This window comes from Odocoileus virginianus, chromosome 3, assembly GCF_023699985.2.
Source record: "Odocoileus virginianus isolate 20LAN1187 ecotype Illinois chromosome 3, Ovbor_1.2, whole genome shotgun sequence".
Taxonomy (NCBI): domain Eukaryota; kingdom Metazoa; phylum Chordata; class Mammalia; order Artiodactyla; family Cervidae; genus Odocoileus; species Odocoileus virginianus.
Genome location: NC_069676.1, coordinates 90,063,712 through 90,084,450, shown reverse-complemented (window position 1 = coordinate 90,084,450; position 20,739 = coordinate 90,063,712). Strand labels below are relative to the sequence as shown.

General features: G+C 40.9%; 1 long non-coding RNA gene across 1 annotated transcript in view; it reads left to right on the top strand.

The window, feature by feature from the left end:
* Positions 1–3,311, top strand: part of LOC139032486 (uncharacterized) — a 34,089-nt gene extending 30,778 nt beyond the window's left edge. Inside the window, exon 3 of the long non-coding RNA XR_011485042.1 lies at positions 3,128–3,311. This is a non-coding gene — a long non-coding RNA (uncharacterized lncRNA). The remainder of the gene's footprint in view (positions 1–3,127) is intronic.
* The last annotated feature ends 17,428 nt before the right edge of the window (positions 3,312–20,739 follow it).

Below are 20,739 nucleotides of genomic sequence, written 5' to 3'. Positions count from 1 at the left end.
CAGGGATTGAACTCATCTCCCCTGTGTCCCCTCATCGGCAGGTGAGTTCTTTACCACCGAGTCACCTGGGAAACCTTTCATCAGGCAAGTTTAAGCAAAACTTTTAATGAGAGCTATAGACATTAACCAAGTATTTACACTAAAGCGTGTGTGGTTCCCAAAATAAGTGCTATGAAAAATTGTATACAGTGATTGTTCACTAACTGTTCATTCCATATGTATTTATTGAGCACCTAACATGTGCTAAACACTGCTTTAGATGCTGAGCATACAGCAGTAAATGAAAGAGATATGATTTCTGCCCTCACGGAGTTTTCATTTTAGTGAAGGAAACAGATCATGAGCACACATTCAAATGAGAAAGCATGGTTGCGAGCGCCGTTCCCTTTGGGGAAGTCTTTCTGTGCCCAGTAACCAGGCTAGGCAGAAAAGGGAGAGAAGCCCAAGAGGATAGGATGGCTGTGGAGGGTTTAAGGACTCAGGTGTGTCTGAGCTGACTTCAGAAAAAGTCCTGGCTTGTCCTTCTCTAGGCCCATCTGAAAAGACTGTGTGCTTCCCAGAGAAGCCCAGGAGTTAAAACTATCCACTACATCCAACAGGCAGGGGGCGGAGACTAAAATCGGCTGAGAAACGTGCTTAAAAGATTGTATGGAATATCCTCTCTGCTCCATTGATTCTCCATGGCTTTCTCCTGGAGTGTTAGGGCTCTAGACATTTCTGTGTCTGGGGCGAGGGGGTGGCATGTGGAAATAACTGAACATGTAAGCTGGTGAGTCAGTGATGCCGAGTCGGTGGCATCACCGACTCGATGGACACGAGTTTGAGCAAGCTCCAGGAGTTGGTGATGGACAGGGAGGCCTGGGGTGCTGCGGTCCACGGGGTCAAGAAGAGTCAGACACGACTGAACCACGGAACTGAACTGAACTGATGAGCTGTGAACTCACTGGCCAGGAGGGGTCGCTGCGGATAGGCACTATGGCTCTGGAGCTGGGAGCCACAGCTTGGATCCTCCAAGTCCCAAATCTGCTGGCCTTCAGAGCCAGGCCTCCAAGCATCAGCAGCGCAACCAAAAGCAGAGAAAAGAGAGGTAAGGGGGAAACCATCAGGGTTCAACCACGATGTGCTAGCCTGACTCAATTCCGAAAGTCACAGTCCTCTCAAAGGCAGAGGACCTAGAGAAGAGAATGCCCTGAGGGTCAGACTTTGCACCATCCTCTATTCCAAGAGGAGACACTAGCCATATTTACAAGGCACTATCTTGAAAAAGAGGAGAGAGAGACTGCTTTGGGTTAGAAAGGATTTTTTAAAAATTATGAATATTTTGAAATTTGAAAAATAGAATAGTATGATAAATTCCATATATCTATTATTCATATTATAGTTTTTGTCATTCTTGTTTCCTTAACAACTCAATTCTTTAAAAAAAAATGTTTTACAGCAAATCCCCATGCCATTTTGCTTCTATGGCTTCAGTAGGCATATCGAGAAATACAATTTCTAACATTACCTCAATGTTATCATCACACTTGGGCAATTAACAACTATTTTATGAATTATCTAATGTGCAGTCCATTTTAAACACCTCCAAATGTTTCAAATTGCCTTTTCTGTTGGCTTGTTTGAATTGGGATTTAATCATGGGTGACATGTTATGTTTGGTTGTTACGTCTTTTTAAGTGTCTCTTAATTTAGAGCAGCTCCCTTGAAATCATCAGAGCAAGAATTTAAGAAAACAAGATCAATTGGAAAAAACAAATCATTATCCTATTTTGCTCACACGAATCTGAGGGTGTGTATTTTGACCCCACAACAAGAAGAAGCATTAATAGTCATGTAGAATCTCATGCAACTGGAAGGTACTTTAGGAAATCTTCCTGGGTAAATTATGTTAAAAAGCAGCAAGAATGTACTGGAGCAAAGGCTCTTATTCAGAAAATATTTTTCTGCACTATTACAAAGGCCACTAGATGAACATGCTTCCTCAATTTCTTCCTTGCCATCCTGTAAATCCTGCAATACTCATTATTAGCAGCACCTACTCTGACTCACAGACTATTAAAGCTTATTGAGAAATAACCTGGACTTCCCAGAAGACTAATTTACGTCAGCAAGCAAAAGGATAATCACAGCTATAAATCTTAAACCGATCCAAGAGTACAGCTGGTTAAAAAAAATTCCGTAGTATTTTGTTACTTTCACCCGAAAGGCTTTGATTTTTCTTTCTTTAATAATCCATAGTGTCTTAAAAGCCACCCAGTTTTATTGCTATTCCTTTCCTGCTACTGTGCAGGGTAACATCAAATGTTATGGCTGAAGGGCCAAAGTTCATTGTTAGCTTCTCTCTGTTTGGTTTTATAGGTTGTTGGGAAACCAGAGAATAAATGCTTGGAAGGAAAACAGAATTTAGATGATGGTACACATAAGTATAGAGAAACTCTCACACAAGCAAACATTGCCAGTCTTCATTTGTGTGAATTCCCGTTTTTAGAAATTGAAGCCATTCCCTCTTATCGGTTTATTGGTTAATTGCTTCAAAAGTGCCTCTGGGAATAATTCCTAAAAATGGTGATTAAAACAATCTCCTGAAATGCAGATGCTCCCCATCGCCAGCCCAGCTCATTCCTTTCTGTGTTCACGTTAATATTTCTCTGGCCAGTGTCTGGTCAAAGACAGATTATTTATAGCAGAAACACCAGAGCTCAAAGCATCCTGCTTACCTTGTGTTGTCAAGGTAACAACTTAAGATTTTTTTCCCGGTCTGTTGAAAGGTCAGATCTCTGATGATATGAGTCACAGAGCTCAAGGGGATTGTTAAAATTGAGATAGCACTTTGTCAAAGCCAAATTAAAAATAAGGCTGTATACACATCCAGACCATTTTACATTTGATTGAAACCACTAGGTGGTTTATAGTACATAATTAACCCTGTCGCCTCCCTGGCTGGGCTCTGGGAGGTGTGGTTCAACCTCCTGGCCACTCGAAGAGCTTTCTTACCAGGACAGCAGCACTCTCAGCTACTTACTGACTCTGTTAATTGCAAACAGAACTGCTAATTCTCACTTGCATGAGACATGACAGAGACTCCTAAAAATGTTTGGTTTTTTTTTCCTTTAAATTTCATATTTAGAAACTTTGAAAACTACAGTGGGGAAGGAGATTTTGGAGTTGACTTTGAAAGGGAATCGGAGACCAATGCAATAGGAGGTAAGAGCGACTTGAAGCATTATCTGTGAACTAAATTCTCAGAACAACTTTCTAAGGTAGAAAATATTAATCTCAAATCCTTTTCTTCTTCTTTTTTTTTTAATAAACATGGTCGGTGAGACGCAGATTGAGTAAGTAACTTGGCCCAGGTCATAGGAAAACTTTAGGGAGAATTTGCTCCCAACAGTTCACTTCATGTCTACATCCTCACAACTTGGCCAGAATTCCTTTTCACAAGCTCATCTCTCGAACGGAGTTACAGAAAAGCCCTAAGGTGGCGTCCCACTCAGGAGGAACACAAGCAAACCGTATGCTGTGCTTTCGTGGGACCCTCCAGCGACACATACCTCCTCCAGGATGGGGCCCCCACTTCCACCCTGCAGTGCCCAACGGGGAGGCTATTAATTTAGCAAATAATAAATCAGGGACATAAATAGTTGAGTACCTTAGTCCAACCTTGTCCAAAACAAAGTTTTGAAAATTTAGGTGCGTCATGTTAGGGGCTTTGGGCAAGGGACTCCTTTGACCTGACTGTAAGCAATGGACATGAAAGGGAGCAGACTTTTTAGAAAGATAAATAATCTTGAGCAAAAACAAGATTTACAATACCTGCTAGTTGCTTTTTTCTGTGTGTACATTTTTTTTTTCACAATTAACTGAAGGAGCAGTTTGTTCCTGACAATAAACTTTGTGTCAGAGGCTTACAAAAGACAGGCTGAGGGGTACAGGGCATCTTCCAGAACCCTCTCAGAGGAAAATAACCACAGACCCCCTCCCTTCCTCCCTAAAGTCAGTTTAACCACTGTTTTCTGCAGCATCTCCAGGCTCTAACATTCAAAGAGAGATCGAGAGCACCAAGGAGTTTTAGCTAAATTGATTCTTCTGGCCCTCCCATATAGCTACACGACAGAGGTTTGTTCATATTTATAAAAGATTATTTGGATCCTAAGAACATCTGACTCATGTGTGTTTGAGATCTGCATAACTACAGATAAGATTCGACTGGATGCGCCAGTTCATACATCAAAGAAATAATTGCTACCGAGCGGAGGATTATTACACAGATTCGGATGAGCCACCGCAGAAGTCACATTGCCCCTCAAGCGTAGCATCTATAATTAGTTAAAGCCTGATGGAACAGAGCGGGGGACGAATGAACATTTATCTAGCTTGTTGGGTGCTCCACCTCCCCCAACCCCTCCCCCCGCCCTTAGTCCGGCGGGCTCCTCTCTGTCCTCAGCTCAGGCCCCCCCTCAGGATGCCAGCTGGAGCACTCAGGCCAGTGTAGGAGCACCTGCTGTCCTCCCGCCCCAGACTCTGCCCCGCATCCACCTGACACTTTCAGGGCCCTCATCACAATTTGCAGTGAGGGATTTTTTTGTCTGTCTATGTTCTGCCTACTCAATAGCTTGCAGGTTTTCATGAAGGCAGAGGCCACATCCATTCTTACAGCAGCATTCAGGAGTTTGGCTCCTAGCCAGAAGCCTATGTTGTGATTTTTTTTTTTCAAGCCCAACCACAGGCCTTTACCAAGGCTCTGCCTGAAAGTCTGATGGAGAAAGTCTGCCTTCCCCTCATCAGACTCACATCATCAGTCACGGACCCAGCTTTCCTGCCCCCTACCCCTGGCTGGTCAAGCTCTTACAGGTATTTATATTTGCAGCCAAGCGATCTTTACTTGGAGGTCTCTTTATCAAGACCCTTAAGTAGAGGGCTTGTTAGGTGCCTCTGAGAGCTGGGAGTGGGGTTGCAGGTGGCAGGAGGTGGGGTAGATGCTGGGGAAATGAAAATCTGAAGACATTTTCTCCACTCTGCTCAGTACCCAGTGATTCTTCTCTTCTGGCTATTCCCTCTCCGCCTTTATCACTCTCCCACCCCATGGCTCTGGGGTCCTTAACAGCAGGAGTCTTTCCACCAGGACTCTTGATAGTGAGACAATTCCCCATGTCTGGGCTGACCTATCTAACCCTCACCAGTGTCATTCTCTGGGGAAAGTGGAATGATGGGGGAATCTGTGCTTTCTCTACTATAACCTCATGCTAACATTATCACAGTAAGTGGTTAAAGGCTAGGCCATTTCATTTTGACTTGTCTTAATCAGCTACTCATATGTTGGTGGCTCAGTTCAGCTCTCAACAAACATACAGGAGGTACTCAATAAATATTAAACAAAAGATTCAATGAGTGAATGAATGAATAATCTCTATAGGTATCACATATTACATTAAGTACTTTTCTGTAAGCATTTGCTAAACACCTCCTATGCCTAGCGCTGTTCTAGGCTCCTGAGATTCACACAAAGATTTCCTGTCATCAAAGACCTTACATTATATGCATTCTATCATTATCCCAGTTAATCCTCACAGTAAGCCTGTCAGGTAAAAACTGAAAATTATAAAGGTTAAAAATTTGCTTAAGGTCCTAAAATTGTAAGTAGCAGAACTGCAGCTGAAAAATCTTTTTCCTTTGTGGCTATGGCCTTGTCTTCCCAAACCCCCTGGCTAAGGACTAACTTCTCTCCTGATCTCAGGAGTCCACAATCTACAGTCATCACCCGATTACTGTAGCAGCGTCCACTTTGCTGGTGTCCATAGGACCAACAAGGCGTGTGCGCCCAGAATCCTCTGTTGCTGCCCCCTAGGAAGGCTCACTGGAGTCTTCTTAGCCAACAAAATCTGAAAGGGGCACCTTCAGTGGTGGCCCACAGAGGCAGGGCAAGGAAAGTGGGGACCAAAGGACTGAGAGCCGCTGGTGACTGTGTACTTTTCCTTTGCCAGTAGAATTCTAAGGAGCTCTTGGATGAAGACTGAGAAGGAATGGAAGAAAACAAGACTGCTCCCTTCCCTTAATTCTGTTACTATGACTGCCCATAATTCCAATCCTAAAAACTGCAAAATGCTGCTCAGAATTTTTATTTGGTTCCTTTAGACTGGGTAATTTCATGACAAATGCAACCTTAAAAAGATGAGAATTATTAACAAATGTCTTCAGAATCTGTTTGACAGTTTTTGAGAGAGTTAAACATACATTTCCCACATGATCTTGCAACTCTACTACTTGGAATTTACCCAAGAGAAATGAAAACACGTCCACACAAAGACTTATACGCAAATGTTCACAGTAGAGGTGCCATAGTCAAAAACATGACGCAACCCCAGTGTCCGTGAGGAGGTGAATGAATCAATGGAACCTGGTATAGCCATGCAATGGAATACTATGCTGCTGTCGTAAAGAATGAAATGCCAATACAGGCAACAGCATGGATGAACCTCAAAAGCATAATGCTAACTGAAAGACGCTAGACACAGAGGACTGTGTACTGTGAGATTTCACTTATATGAAACTTTTAGAAAAAGGCAAAACTACAGAGACAGAAAGCAGATCAGCTGTTGCCGGGGTTGGAAGTAGGAGCAGGTATTAACTCCGATTATCAAGGGGGAAGTTTGGAGGTGATGGAGCTGTTCTACAACTGGATTGTGGGGATGACTGCACAATTACTCACCAGTTTATTGTAACAATTAGTTACCAAAAGTTTAAAAACTGCACACTTAAAATGGGAGAGTTTTTATGGAGACGTGACACCTCAATACAGCTCTTCAAAGAGGGAAGGGGCAGAAACTGTTTAGGCATGGTCTTCCTTTAAGAATTAAAACAAAAGAATATTAGACTAAGAAAAAAGGAGTATCCTAAATGCAAACTCTATTCTTGGGATATGGTTTAATTTTAAAATCTGCTCATAGAGAGATTAATATTTGCTCAAACGCAGCTATCATCTGACATTTCAAGCTGGTCTCTGTGTGGGCTGAAATATGCAAGCGCCTTCATGTTACCCTGTTCTTGGAATTCTCTGGAGGACTTCCTGACAGGATCAGAGAATAAACTGCCACCACACACAGGAAACGAGGAAAGAAACAAACAGGAGCTGCGCTGAACTGGACGTGCTCGCCCACTTCGAGAGCAGCTGATGGGGCCAGACCGAGTGGGGAGGTGGGAGGGGAGGAGACTGGGGGGCTGGGCGCCGGGCTGTGTGTGTGCGCTCAGCCGTGTCCGACTCTCTGCGACCCCGTGGACCGTAACCCACCAGGCTCCTCCGTCCGTGGGATTCTCCAGGCAAGAATACTGGAGTGGGTTGCCATGCCCTCCTCCAGGGGATCTTCCCAACCCAGGAATCAAACCCATGTCTCTTGTGTCTTCTGCATAGTAGGCGGATTCTTTACCGCTGCATCCAGCTGGCAGCAGGGTTTTAATCTGCTCCCTACAACTGACCTGTTAAGAGGGCTTAGGGACAAAAGCCGCAGAAGCATGTGTCATAAGTCCTGCATGTGAATGGTAGTCAACTGGTCCTCAAAGAAATCAGACTCTGGCCCAGGTGGCATTTTAATAAAAGCAGACAGCTGCCTCCTGCCTGCGGGTCAGCCTCCCCACAGCCTCGAGACTCACTCTTCTATCTCTGTGGGAAAACCTGCTGGAGGCATATTGGCTGCAAGATGAGGTTTCTTTTCCTATTTTTTTCCCCCCCACTTTTTAAAAAACCAGCTTGAAGCTCATTAAGATTAGAAAAGTGAGTGAGACACTTGTGAAATAGGAAAAGTGGGGTGCAAGACAGATGCGGACATGTGTGAAAAGGTGGAATCAAAGGGTGGTCAGGGAGGGCAGGGGCCGTGTCGTTTCGGCTGCGATGCTTGGGGCTTCTATCCCCTCAAGTGAGACTATCAGGAGGAGTCCACGTTTTTCAATAGACCAGCACGACATTAAGCGGATGGTTCCTGAACATTGGCACTCCAGACTGCAGGGTCTCTGCAGGTGGGTTTTATGCTGTGTTCTTTGGTTGCCAGAATATAAATCCCCCATGAAGTGTGCAGCAGCGGCAGGTTTCATGGATAGCAAAGAGGATTATGTGCTCTGGGGAAGTGCTTTTCTCCCCCTTTCTTCTCTTTCCTTTTTAAAAAAAAATTTTTTTTAATGGAGGCATTCAACTTCCCAGAGAGATGGAACCATCTCTTTACAGCCAAAGTGAAAGGGAAGTTTGAGGCAAAATAATAACTCAGGTCAAAGAGGGCTGTCTTGGCCACCCCACCTCCTCCATCACTTCCATCTCACATAAAAGAATATACGGTGAACAAGTATTTCTAAGACAAAAAAGGAGAAAAATGGGCAAAGAATATAGACAGACAGCTCACAGACAAAATTATGTAAATTACAGCTAATACATGAAAAGGCTTATTGCCCCTGGTAACTAGGGATGTGCAAACTAAAGGAACAATGAGATACTGGTCTTCACATTTCAGATTGACAAAAATTAAAAGGTACAATAGTACAACAGAAGGTAGGAAGCAGGCCCTTCAAAATATTGCCTGTAGGGATGTGAACTACAGGCAACAACAACAAATAACATTAAAAAAATTTTTTTTTAAATTGAAGGATAATTGCTTTATGGAATTTTGTGGTTTTCTGTCATACATCAACAAGGACCAGCCATAGGTACACCCATGTGCCCTCCTTTCTGGACCTGCCTCCCATCCCCCTCCCCATCCTATGCTTCAGTCTGTCACAGAGCCTCTGTTTGAGTTCCCTGAGTCACATAGCAAATTCCCGCTGGCGATCTATTTTACATATGGTATTGTAAATTTCCATATTACTCTCTCCAAACATCTCCCCTTCTCCCTCCTCTCCTCCCACCACCTCCATAGCTAGAACATGGAAGCAGCCTAGATGCCCATCGACAGATGAATGGATATGGAAGTTGTGGTACATACACACAATGGAATACTACTCAGCCATGAAAAGGAACACATTTGAATCTGTTCTAATGAGGTGGATGAAACTAGAGTCTATTCTACAGAGTGAAGTAAGTCAGAAAGAGAAATATAAATGTCTTATACGGATACATGTATATGGAATCTAAAAAGATGGCACTGATGAATTTATTTTCAGGGCAGCAATGAAGAAACAGACATAGAGAACAGAACTAACTTTTAAAGTTTAAACAGGACTCCCAAATTCCCCTCTTGGTAACTTGTCCTACAGAGAAGAAAAGGCACCATGTTAGGAGGCAGAAAAACTGGAAACCCCAAACAATCAATCAAAAAGGGATGAAGAATTATGAGGCATCTATATTATAAAGTGTCATGCAGACAATAAAAGGAATGAGTTGGATTCATATTTATTAGTCTGGGAAAAATTTTCATGATCTGTTCAATATAGAAACACTTCTAATTAATGTAATATAGTATATCTAATATTCAGTAGAAAAAAATCCTTTACTTCCCCTCAAACAATATGAATAATTTTGGACAGATAAATTGGTATATAGATAGATATAATTAGGTCATCTGGACCACCTTGAAAGGGAGGGGGAGACAGAAAGCTACATTTTTTTCATACATCTTTGGACTGCTCACTTGTAACAATGAACATGCATTACTTTTTAATTAAAACAAGGAAATTTGTTTAGTTAATCTCTGTGCTTAGTCCCTCAGTCGTGTCTGACTCTTTGTGACCCCATGGACAATAGCCAGCCAGATTCCTTTGTCCATGGGAATTCTCCAGGCAAGAATAATGGAGTGGGTTGTCATGCCCTCCTCTAGGGGATCTTCCCAACCCAGGGATTGAACCCAGGTCTCCCGCATTGCATGTGGATTCTTTACCATCTGAACCACCAGGGAAGCCCAAGAGTACTGGAGTGGGTAGCCTATCCTGACTCCAGGGGATCTTCCCAACCCAGGAATGAACCAAGGTCTCCTGCATTGCAAGCAGATTGTTTACCATCTGAGCTACCAGGCAAGGCCTAGTCAATCTTTAATTTGCTTTAATTTTAGTAGGGTCTTTGCTGAGGCCCTACTAAATTTTGAACTGTATTTCTGCCATCAGTTTACTAAGCTACTCCAAAAATATGAACAAAGAGGAAAAAAAAGAAACCAGAGAAAAATAAATGACCATACATGTCAAGATACTCTGTCCCTTTGGAGGCTGGAGAGCTATGTGGGCCAAGGCAAGAGTGTAGAACTCTGTATTTTCTTATGGGGGCAGCAACAGAGACAAGATCTTCAAGTATAGGATTTGTGTTATGGGTGGTGTGGGAAGAAAAAAGTTGAATATACATGGTGGGATTATTAGATTGATCTTGCTAACTGTGTTTTTCCAAATCTTCCAAACCATTACTGACGGTTTTATCTTTAAAAATTACTAAAAGAGGTATATTAACATTTCCTACTCTGATGGTGAATTTGCTCCTTTCTTTGAGTATTATGTAAATTGAGTGGTAGATACAAGGGTCAGTTAATTGCTTTGTTGACCTTTACACCATGCACAACAAAAATTAATTGGTAATCATCTGACATATATAGAAACAAAACAAAACTTTCTTCTGGTTAAGTTTCGGCATTTTTATGACTATTATAAATTCAGTATTTTTATATCTTTCTGTCAATTTAAACCTATTATGAATTATGTGATTACTGTTTTTATCCTTAGTAATCCTTTATTACTTAAAATAAGTTTTGTCAGATATTGATGTTGTTACACATGTTCTTTTGATTGGTATTAAACTGGGATGACAAGTTTATGCCTTTTCATACCTGTCTTTCCTGTATGTCTCTGGTTAACTGTTTATAGATAATATTTTTTAAAATTCATATTTCTAATCTTTGTCTTTTAACTGAAAACAATGTTAGTTCATGTACATTTATCGTGTTTACTGACATATTGATGCTTGTTTTTACCATATTACCTTGTTTGTATATTTGCCCCAAGGTTTCACATTTAATAACTTCTTTCTGGGTTTGATGCCTCTGGTGTCTGCACTTTGTCCTTTATCTGGATCAAGCCTCTCAGCATAAATTTTCAGGTTGACACCTCAATTAGGCTTACACTACCTAACTTTTAGTTACATCTTTCTTAACTTGCTTCTACTTACACTTGGTACCACAACCTGCAGCCCACTGCACCCCACTCCATACTGCCCTGGGACCTCAGGAGGCTGATTAGACCCAATACCTGGGGTTACTGCTTCTCTGGGAGGAGCTATTAGGCATTCTTGTCACCCAGGCTCTAATTATTGGGTTTACCTTCATTTCTGTCTTTTGCAGTCCACAAAATTCTGACCATTGTTCCTTTAAAATCTATCTTTATTCCACCCCCTATTTCCATAACCACGACCCCAACCTGAGTTTAGGTTCCTAGTGCTTCCTAGTTATGCATTTAATAGCAATTGCAGTGGCTCTGCTAGACACAGTATTTTCTCCTTATGTCTCACAGCCATCATGTTCATCTTCCATTATCACGATCTGGTCACATCATTCACTACTGCACTCAAAAACTTTCTGTTGCTCTCCAAACAACTTAAATCTTCCCTGTGTAGAATTCCTAATCTACTATTTCAGCTTTATCTAATTACTCTCTAATTGATTTTCCAGCGTTAGTTCTATTCCCTAACCTAGATTATAATCTTTCACTTTAGGGAATTCCATCTTGTCCGTTTTTTTAGTTTTTCTTATCTTATCACCTTGATTTCTTACTCAACAGAATCTTGATCATACCTCAGAACTATATTAGATTGTGAGATCCTTGAAGGTTGACACTGACGTCTTCATAATTGTATCTTATCATAACACAGTTGACAGGAACAGAGTAGTTACTCAAAGGTTTCCTTACATACTACTATGAATTGGTTGTCCCGCTGTGGGAACAGGACTGTCATTGTCATACTTAATATTTATATACCTAGTTCCAATATCTACCTGTAATAATACCTGGTAGACCCCTTAATTCAGAACTTTATGAAAGTACCTGTGGCACATGGAATCTGTTGCCATTTAAACAGGCAATATTCCCTTCTCTCATGTTAAGAGAACCCCTATTTTGTCTTGGTATTAAGAAGTATGGCACATAAGGAAGGCCACCCAGCCCCAGGGGACAAATCACGATGTGTATAGACCAGGAATGGTCTATTCTCGTCAGGGATTAATTTTTCCTTTAGGCATTTGACTTTGTTCTGACCAATGAGATACAGCAGGATTGCTGAAAGATTCTCAGAAAATTTTCTAAGAATAAAAGACACTTGAGGAGAAATGGGCTTTTCTGTCTTGGGGTGTACTTGCATATAGAAGTGATGCCTGAAACTGAAATCACCATCCTGTGACCATAAGGAGACAAGCTTCAAGAAGAAAATCAATATGCTCAAGATGAGAGCATAAAGGTAGGAAGAGTCTGGGTTATGGATAAAATCGGTCCTGGAACCAGTTACATCCATATTGGACAGTTTCTGCCAATTATAGGCAAGTCTTCTGGCTATAGCACAAAAACAAAATAGCCTAGACTGTGAGAGCTCTCACTATTGGTTGAATCTATTTGTAAACATATTTACTATACAGTTAACTTTAATTATATACCAGAGTGACCCAGTCATGTCCGACTCTTTGCGATCCCATGGACTGTAGCCTACCAGGCTTCTCCAGTGGAATTTTCCAGGCAAGAGTGCTGGAGTGGGTTGCCATTTCCTTCTCCAGGGGATCCTTCCGATCCAGGGATCGAACCCAGGTCTCCCGTACTGCAGGCAGACGCTTTACCATCTGAACCACCAGGGAAGCCCCCAAAGTAATTATATAAAGAAAACCATAATATCAATAAGGAACTTGATGTTTCTTTTGATACTAATTTCACTCACACTAATTTCCCACCCTAAAAAACTATCACTAGTTAAAAAGGTTTAGCAAGTATAGCTTAAGAAGACTGTTTATGGTTTCATTCTTTTCTTCTTGCTGTTCCATGCTCTCCATGCCATTATGTCCTTATGTTGGGAGTCTAATTTGCAGATAAAGACAAATCTCAGCCCCAACTCATGTGATTACTTGTATTTCATTTTAAATTCTGGACATTTTCTAAGTATGGATAAGGATGCATCCTCAATACCTGCTGAAAACTACCCAGCACGAGCTACCATTACCCTTGTATTGTGCTTCTACAAGGGAGCTGAGTATCCTCAAAGAAACCTGAGGCTCTGTTCTTAATCTCTTAGAAATGGGTCAGCCTGTTTGCTTGGCCTTGCTGCTCTCGGACTGTCTCTGATCCCGTCCTGTTCTCCACCTCTATGCCTTGTGCTTAGCAGAAGTACAGACACCGATGAAGAGTTAAAAAAATTGAAATGTTTTGTATTTCAGCTCTTTTCTTGGTAAATTTCAGTGAATTTCCTCACTGCAAAGAAACATGGATCCTCTGTTACTCCCGCGGAACATCATTAAACCTCCTCCCTGCGGTGTTTGAAGCCCACTGTCTCTTAGTATGCACAGCACGGGGCTCGGGGCTGCTGGGAATACTTACTGGTTTAGAATTTCCAAGGGAGTGAACTACATTTGAGGTTTATTTTTGCAGCTTGCCCAACTTCTAACTGGAGACTGTAATTTAGTTGGTGAGGAAATTGAGCCCACTTCCCTTTAATCTCTCTCTGGTGAAGAGGCGAGATAGGGGTAGAATTAGATTGTGAGGACAAAGGGAAATTTCACTTTGCTCCATTCCTGGGAGAGCCGAGTACCTTACCCCAACTGAAGAGGAGAAGAATGAACAAATGCTTAAGCCTGAAGTGAGAACAGTATAAAAATGTTATGAAAAGGTACATAAAAACAATAATTTCAAAGTAAAACTAAATCGGTGTTAGGGTATTTTTACAGAGGGCTGTGTGACTTCTTGAATGGCAGCTGCTCTCTCCTTGTTTTTACAAAATAAATCAATTTTACGAAGCATTGCTTCTGTTAATTCAGGAAGAATATCTTGGTATATAGAGAATAAAATTATGTGTAGCTTTTATCTGCAGTTTTACTTTATTGATCTTTTAAAGCATTTCTTGATTATTTTTTGCGGTAAAAATAGGGTCAACTTTAAGCAAAATATGAATTAAAAAAATATTTTCAGACTCCAAAATCAATTGGCCTGTTGTTTTGGATTTTCAGCTGCGTCACTGCACCTCACTGAAATGTTTGCATGTGTCTCTATTGCTCCACTCCCATAATTAATCACTTCCTTTTTGGTGATTCGGCATGGGACCTCGAGTTAGCTTGACATTTAGTCTATTCCCAGCTCATGTTCTTCAGTTTTATCTACTGCCTTACATGTTCTTCACTGAAGTTTGTATTCATCATTCGGTCATTCATTAGGCTCTGGCACCGGGATGGAAGAGGATATAATTGGCTGGTGGGAGTTTGGTATGAGAGGAAAAAAGTGAACATCTTTAGTTGCAAGGAGAGAAAAACAGAATATATAAGGACGTACTCCAAAGATTCAAGTCACTGGAAAGGGAGCTTTCCAATGTAAGCAAAGAGCTCTGATGATGATGTTTCCTTTCAGTTCAGTTCACTCGCTTAGTCGTGTCTGACTCTTTGCGACCCCATGGACTGTAGCACGCCAGGCTTCTCTGTCCATCACCAACTCCTGGAGCCTACTCAAACTCATGTCCATTGAGTCGGTGATGCCATCCAACCATCTCATCCTCTGTCATTCCCTTCTCCTCCTGTCTTCAATCTTTCTCAGCATCAAGGTCTTTTCAAGTGAGTCAGTTCTTCACATTAGGTGGCCAAAGTATTGGAGTTTCAGCTTCAACATCAGTCCTTCTAATGAATATTCAGGACTGATTTCCTTTAGGATGGACTGGTTGGCTCTCCTTGCAGTCCAAGGGACTCTCAAGAGTCTTCCAACACCACAGTTCAAAAGCATCAAAGATGTTTCCTTAGGGGGCTAACATACTAGACAGAGTAGAAAGAGACTACACTGGCTGCTGATTTGCTTTGGTACAAATCAGGTTTTATAGTCTATAGATTTTTAGAAAAAGAATTGTTTTATTATGGAAGATTAAAGACAAATACAAAGTTAGAGAGAATAACATAATGAAATCACATGCTACCCATGGTCCAATGGAAACAGTTATTACTCTCCAGAGATCTCCTTTTCCTTCTAAACAGTGTCCCCAGCAGCTTCCCTTGGCTCAGTTTGAAGAGAATCAGGCCCTCCCTCAAACAAGAGTAAGTTGCAACATTGCATATTCCTTCCCCAAATACTTTTGTTAAAAGTGAATTATCTTATTCAAACATTGCATATGTAACATGTGCAAATCAGCTGTATAGCTTGATGACTTTTATAAGCTGGTCACACCTGCATAACCAACACACCTAGGTCAAGACACAGAATATAACCAGCATCCCAGAACACCCCCACCCCATGCTTCCTTCGCTACCACCCCTCTAGAGATGAGTATTACATGGACTCTATCCCAGTATGTTAGTTTTGCCTGTTTTAGAATATTATATAGATGGCTGAATTGTGTAGTATGTACTACTTTGGGTTTAGCTTTTTTCAACATTGTGAGATTCATACACTTTGTGTAGTTTTATAGTTTATTCATCTTCATTACTTACAGTGTTCCACTGTCTGAATACATCATGATATATTTATCCACTCAACTGTTGATAGACAGTTGGGTTGTTTTCAATTTGGGATTATTATAAATGCTGCTACTATGAATATTCTTATGTACATTTCCTATATATGTAGATACCTAGGAGTGGAATTGCAGTGCCATGGGTTTTGCTTATAATCAGTTTTTTAAAATATTGCCAAAGACTTTCCAACCTGGTTGTTTCTATTTATGCTTCCACCTGCAGTACATAAATGTTCAAATTGTGTCAATCCTCACCAGGATTCAGTATTGTCAAGCTTTTAAATTTCAGTCATTCTGATGAGTGTGCAGAGATATCATATTATATTATTTTTACATATCTCTGGTGACTAATAAGGTTGAATAACTTTTCATGGTTTCTATCCTCTCTTATGTAAAACATCTTGTTGAATCCCTTACCCATTTGCTTTATCGGTTGGTGCACCTTTTTCTTATTGAAATAGAGGGGTTACCTATTTTTGATACATCTGGATCTTCTGTCAGACCATTTGAATTGCAAACATTTTACAAGTGGCTTGCCTTTTTACTATATTACTGCTGTTCTTTGATGAACAGGTTCATTTTTTTTAATAGCTAGTACTTTTCATATCCTATTTAAAATTGTTTTGTTTATCCCAAAATAATCTCCCATGTTTTCCTCTAAAAGTTTTATGGTTTCTCGCTTCACATGTAGATCTATAACATTTCAAATTGGTTTTTGCATATAGTAAAAGTTGGAGGTCGAGGCTCATTTCTGTTACGGATGTGCAATTAATTCAGCAGCATTTGCATAATGATGATCTTTTCCCTCCTGTCCGGCAACATGATTTTTGTCATCATTTATATGCACATGTGTGAGTCTGTTTCTGGACTATTTATGTTCCATTGGCCTATTTGTATATGATTATGCCTACACCACACTGTCATTATCACTTCATAATATGCCTTGAGAGTGCACATTGAATCTCCTCCAGCTTTACTCTTCTTCAAGACTGACTCTGAGCTACTCTCCCTGGCTCTTTGCATTTCACATGCATTTTGGATCAGCAAGCCAAAATGACAGTTTACACACACACACATCTCCCTCTGTTGAAATTTTGGTTGAAATTTGTTGAATATTTGGATCACGTGGGTAGTGGCCTATTGTCTTCTCTATATATAACACGTGGGAGAGTCAGAAGAGAGAAGGCTGGAAGGTTCACCGGTCCAGGTAAGGAAGGTGAAATAGATCATGTTAGGTATTTTGAGCTTTGTTCCCAGAGCAATGAAAATCCACCTCCAGGTGATCTGATAATCACTGGTGATCCTTATCAGGCTCTCTCCAGTGGTAGTCCTGGTAAGGAGGCAGTTCTGCCCTGTGGATGTCTGAAGCACATACATCCAAATGTCAACTCTTACGAAGTCTGGTCTTCAGCTGCATTTCCTTTTCATTACTGTCTAAAATGACATGGAAGTGACCTCCAGAGGTCATCAAGTCCATCTCAAAGGAGTAGATTCTTTCTTATTCCCTTAGCCTCAGACTCACTGTTCCTGAACTAAGTGGCACTAATAAGCTGCAGTCAGTTTAATTGCCTGTGTCTGTGTGACAGGAGTCTCGCCTCTAAGCCCAGCTGTGTGGAGAGAGCGTGGCATCTCCTAGAGGCTGAGGGCCATTATCTATGTGCTGTCACAGGCTGTCAGCAAACAGGAGGGCCGACATGTTGTTACTGACAATCTTGGGATGGAAGAGGGGGCGAGGCTGGGAAGGGCAGGAAGGGAGAAGGATGGCACACAGCCAGAATCTTGTGTCTGACATCCCACCCAGCCAAGACTTCTGCACGATCATGTTGCTTAACACATGATGCACCTCAGTGACCCAGGAGTATGGCTCTCTTTATAGTATGGATTTGTGTACTGAGTGCATATTATTTACTATATATTATAGTATATATTAAACATAACATAATTTTAGAAATGTCGTGAACTATTCACAATCTGCATTACCGGGAGAACCACTCCCTTTGTATTAAATGAGCAGGGGATTCCCTGTGGTTGTTTATTATCCAACTTGCACATTTTAAAATGGCAACCGTCATATCCCATGAGTTTCTTTATCCATGGAAGAAGAGGGGCTTGACCTCAGAAAAATCTAACCCTTGTTATTCCCTAGTCACCACCAGGTCTGCCTCAACCTGGCTTAAAAAGCAAACTAGAAATTGTTACGCCTGTGAGTCTCTGTGGAAACCTAGATTTATGTTTGCAAGGGCAGGACAAGTATTTGTAGTTATACTCTCAAAACCTCACATTCCCTTACTCAATTTGTCCAGAGAGCTTTGGATAGCTGAGCATGTATTATATAAACTAAAGGGGGCTTCCAGGAATTTTGTGAACCCAATTATTGGGCTGAGTTAAATTCTTCCAAGGTGAACTCTGTACAGAAGTGGTGGGTCTGATATTGATCCTATTCGCCATTATATGCCCCCCTTCCCTCATGCCAAACTTCTCTTTGGTATCCTTGTTGTTTTTTTTTCTGCCTGAAAATCTCAGTTTATGCCATGCCCAAACATTGTAGAAGCTTCAGTAGAGCTGAGCCTCAAAAGGAGACAGAGGGGTCTTGTCTTGCTTCTCTCCAAAAGGACATTATACTCTAGGTAAATTTATTAAACTTTTCCTAGTGCCAGGGAGAAAACTTTGCCAGCTCACAGAAGGTTCTGCTACATCCTTCCTCCAAGAAAATAGTTACCACTTACTTCTTGTACATTTTGAATAATAACTCCAAAAATCTAATAAATGAAGCTTTTTCCAACAAAGATCTATTTTAAGGAACATGCTATCTTCATCTAGAAACAACTATCTGATGACTTCTCTAGATTAAAAGAAACATTACATCTCACTGAGCACTCTGCAATATGTAAATCATTTGACAAAGTGCCTTGTTCATATCCAGTCCTCAAAAAATGGTAGTCATTATTAGGCTGCTATTATATTGAGGTCTTGTATTTTTCCACATTGAAAATACATTGTTGGATGTTAACAAAAATAAGAAAATGGTTCATCAATGTTCATTGCAAATACTCAGTTTTTTGACTGCTGCTTTTTTATTCTGGATATCATTAGACTGTTGTACTGATGACTTCTCATCACTCAGGAAGAAATATCTGTTTGTAATAGAATACTGAATTCACAGAAAAGTGAAAGTCGTTCAGTCGTGTCCGACTCTTTGTAACCCCATGGACTATACGGTCTATGGGATTCTCTAGGCCAGAATACTGGAGTGGGTTACAGTTCCCTTCTCTGGGGGATCTTCCCAACCCAGGAATCGAACTGGGATCTCCTGCATTGCAGGTGGATTCTTTACCAGCTGAGACACCAGGGAATCCTCGAAGATTAATCACTTCAACCCTGGGTTAGACTATTGAATCAAAGGCAGTCCTTCCCATAACACATTGAATTAGCAAACAGTTTTCTCAAAGGAATTATTTTTCCTAACTCTACTTGGTTCTTCTCTGAAGCATAGAGTTGATGATTAATTATAGTAACAGGTGGTATTTTTAGTCATGTGTCCAACTGTATTAAAATTTTATGAGTTAGTCATATTCTATAAGATTCTCATGAGTAAAGTTACATAAAAACAAAAAGGAAGAAGTTATTAACAATGAGTGGAATGCTAGAGAAAAATCTTACATAAAAGTGTTTGCAGGACTTCCCTCATGGTGCAATGGATAAGAATCTGTGTGCCAATGCAGGGGCACAGGTTTGATCCCTAGTCTAGGCAGATTCCACATGCCTTAGAGAATCTAAGCTGATGTACCGCAACTACTTATCCAGCACTCTAGAGCTTCTGCGCTGCAACTACCGAGCCTGTGAGCTGCAACTACTGAAGCCCATGTGTCCTAGAGCTCACGCTTTGCAACGAGAAGCCACTGCAATGAGCAGCCCACGCTCCACAACTAAGAGTAGCCCCCACTCACTGCAACTAGAGAAAGCCCGCACAAAGCAACAAAGACCCAGTGAAGCCAGAAATAAAATAAATAAAAACTATTTTAAAAGGGTTTGCCTTTTTTGTTCCTAATGTATCATGCCATATACTTTAATCTTCTATTTAACATGATGTGTTCAGTGCCATTTCCAGATGCCATCCAGATTCATAGTGATGACAGAATATAAATTAAGTTTCTTTCACACACTTTCAAAAGCCATACTCCAAAATTAAATCTTTAATCTGCTCTTGGCTAAATACTTTCTACAAGAGGAATGTTTGTGTTATAGTTTGGAATAAGGTTCAGGTTAAGGCAGTGATATACAAGGAAAGGTCAGAGGTCATCCAGAGCCTTCTAAAGTGGCTTAAACTTTGTGGTTTATTCTAGATTTGTTTCCCAGGTGGCTCAGTGGTAAAGAATCTGCCTTCAATGAAGGAGATGTAGGTTCAGTCCTTGGATCAAGTAGATCTTTGATTTAGGAGTCCTTTGTTCTACAGGATCTGAAGCCTGATACAGTGTCTAAAAATAGATCTGTCTCACAGACCAACTCACAATGACCCAAACTGTTGAGATACCAATGTCTAAGAACCTGTTAGCTAATATATTAATTTACAATGAGACTACAATTAATGTAGGGTATGAAACAGTCAGCAGCAGATACATATGAGCCTCTAAATGATGCTCAGAAAGCATGGAATTAGGAAATAGTGATTTAATTCTATGTTTAATGACTTCCTTGTGTGTGAAGTCAAGGGGGCCTTAGGAAGCATTACTATAAACAAAACTAGTGGAGCTGATGAAATTCCAGCTGAGCTGTTTAAAATCCTAGATGACAATGCTGTGAAAGTACTGCATTCATTATGCCTGCACATTTGGAAAACTCAGCAGTGGCCACAGGACTGGAAAAGGTCAGTTTTCATTCCAATCCCAAAGAAAGGCAATGCCAAAGAGTCTTCAAACTATTGTACAATTGCACTCATTTCATATGCTAGCAAGATAATACTCAAAATCCTTTGAGCTGTGCTTCCAGAGTACGTGAACTGAAAATGTACAGATGTTCAAGCTGGATTTAGAAAAGGCAGAGGAACCAGAGACCAAATTGCCAACACCCTCTGGATCATACAAAAAGCAAGGAGTTTCAGAAAAACATCTACC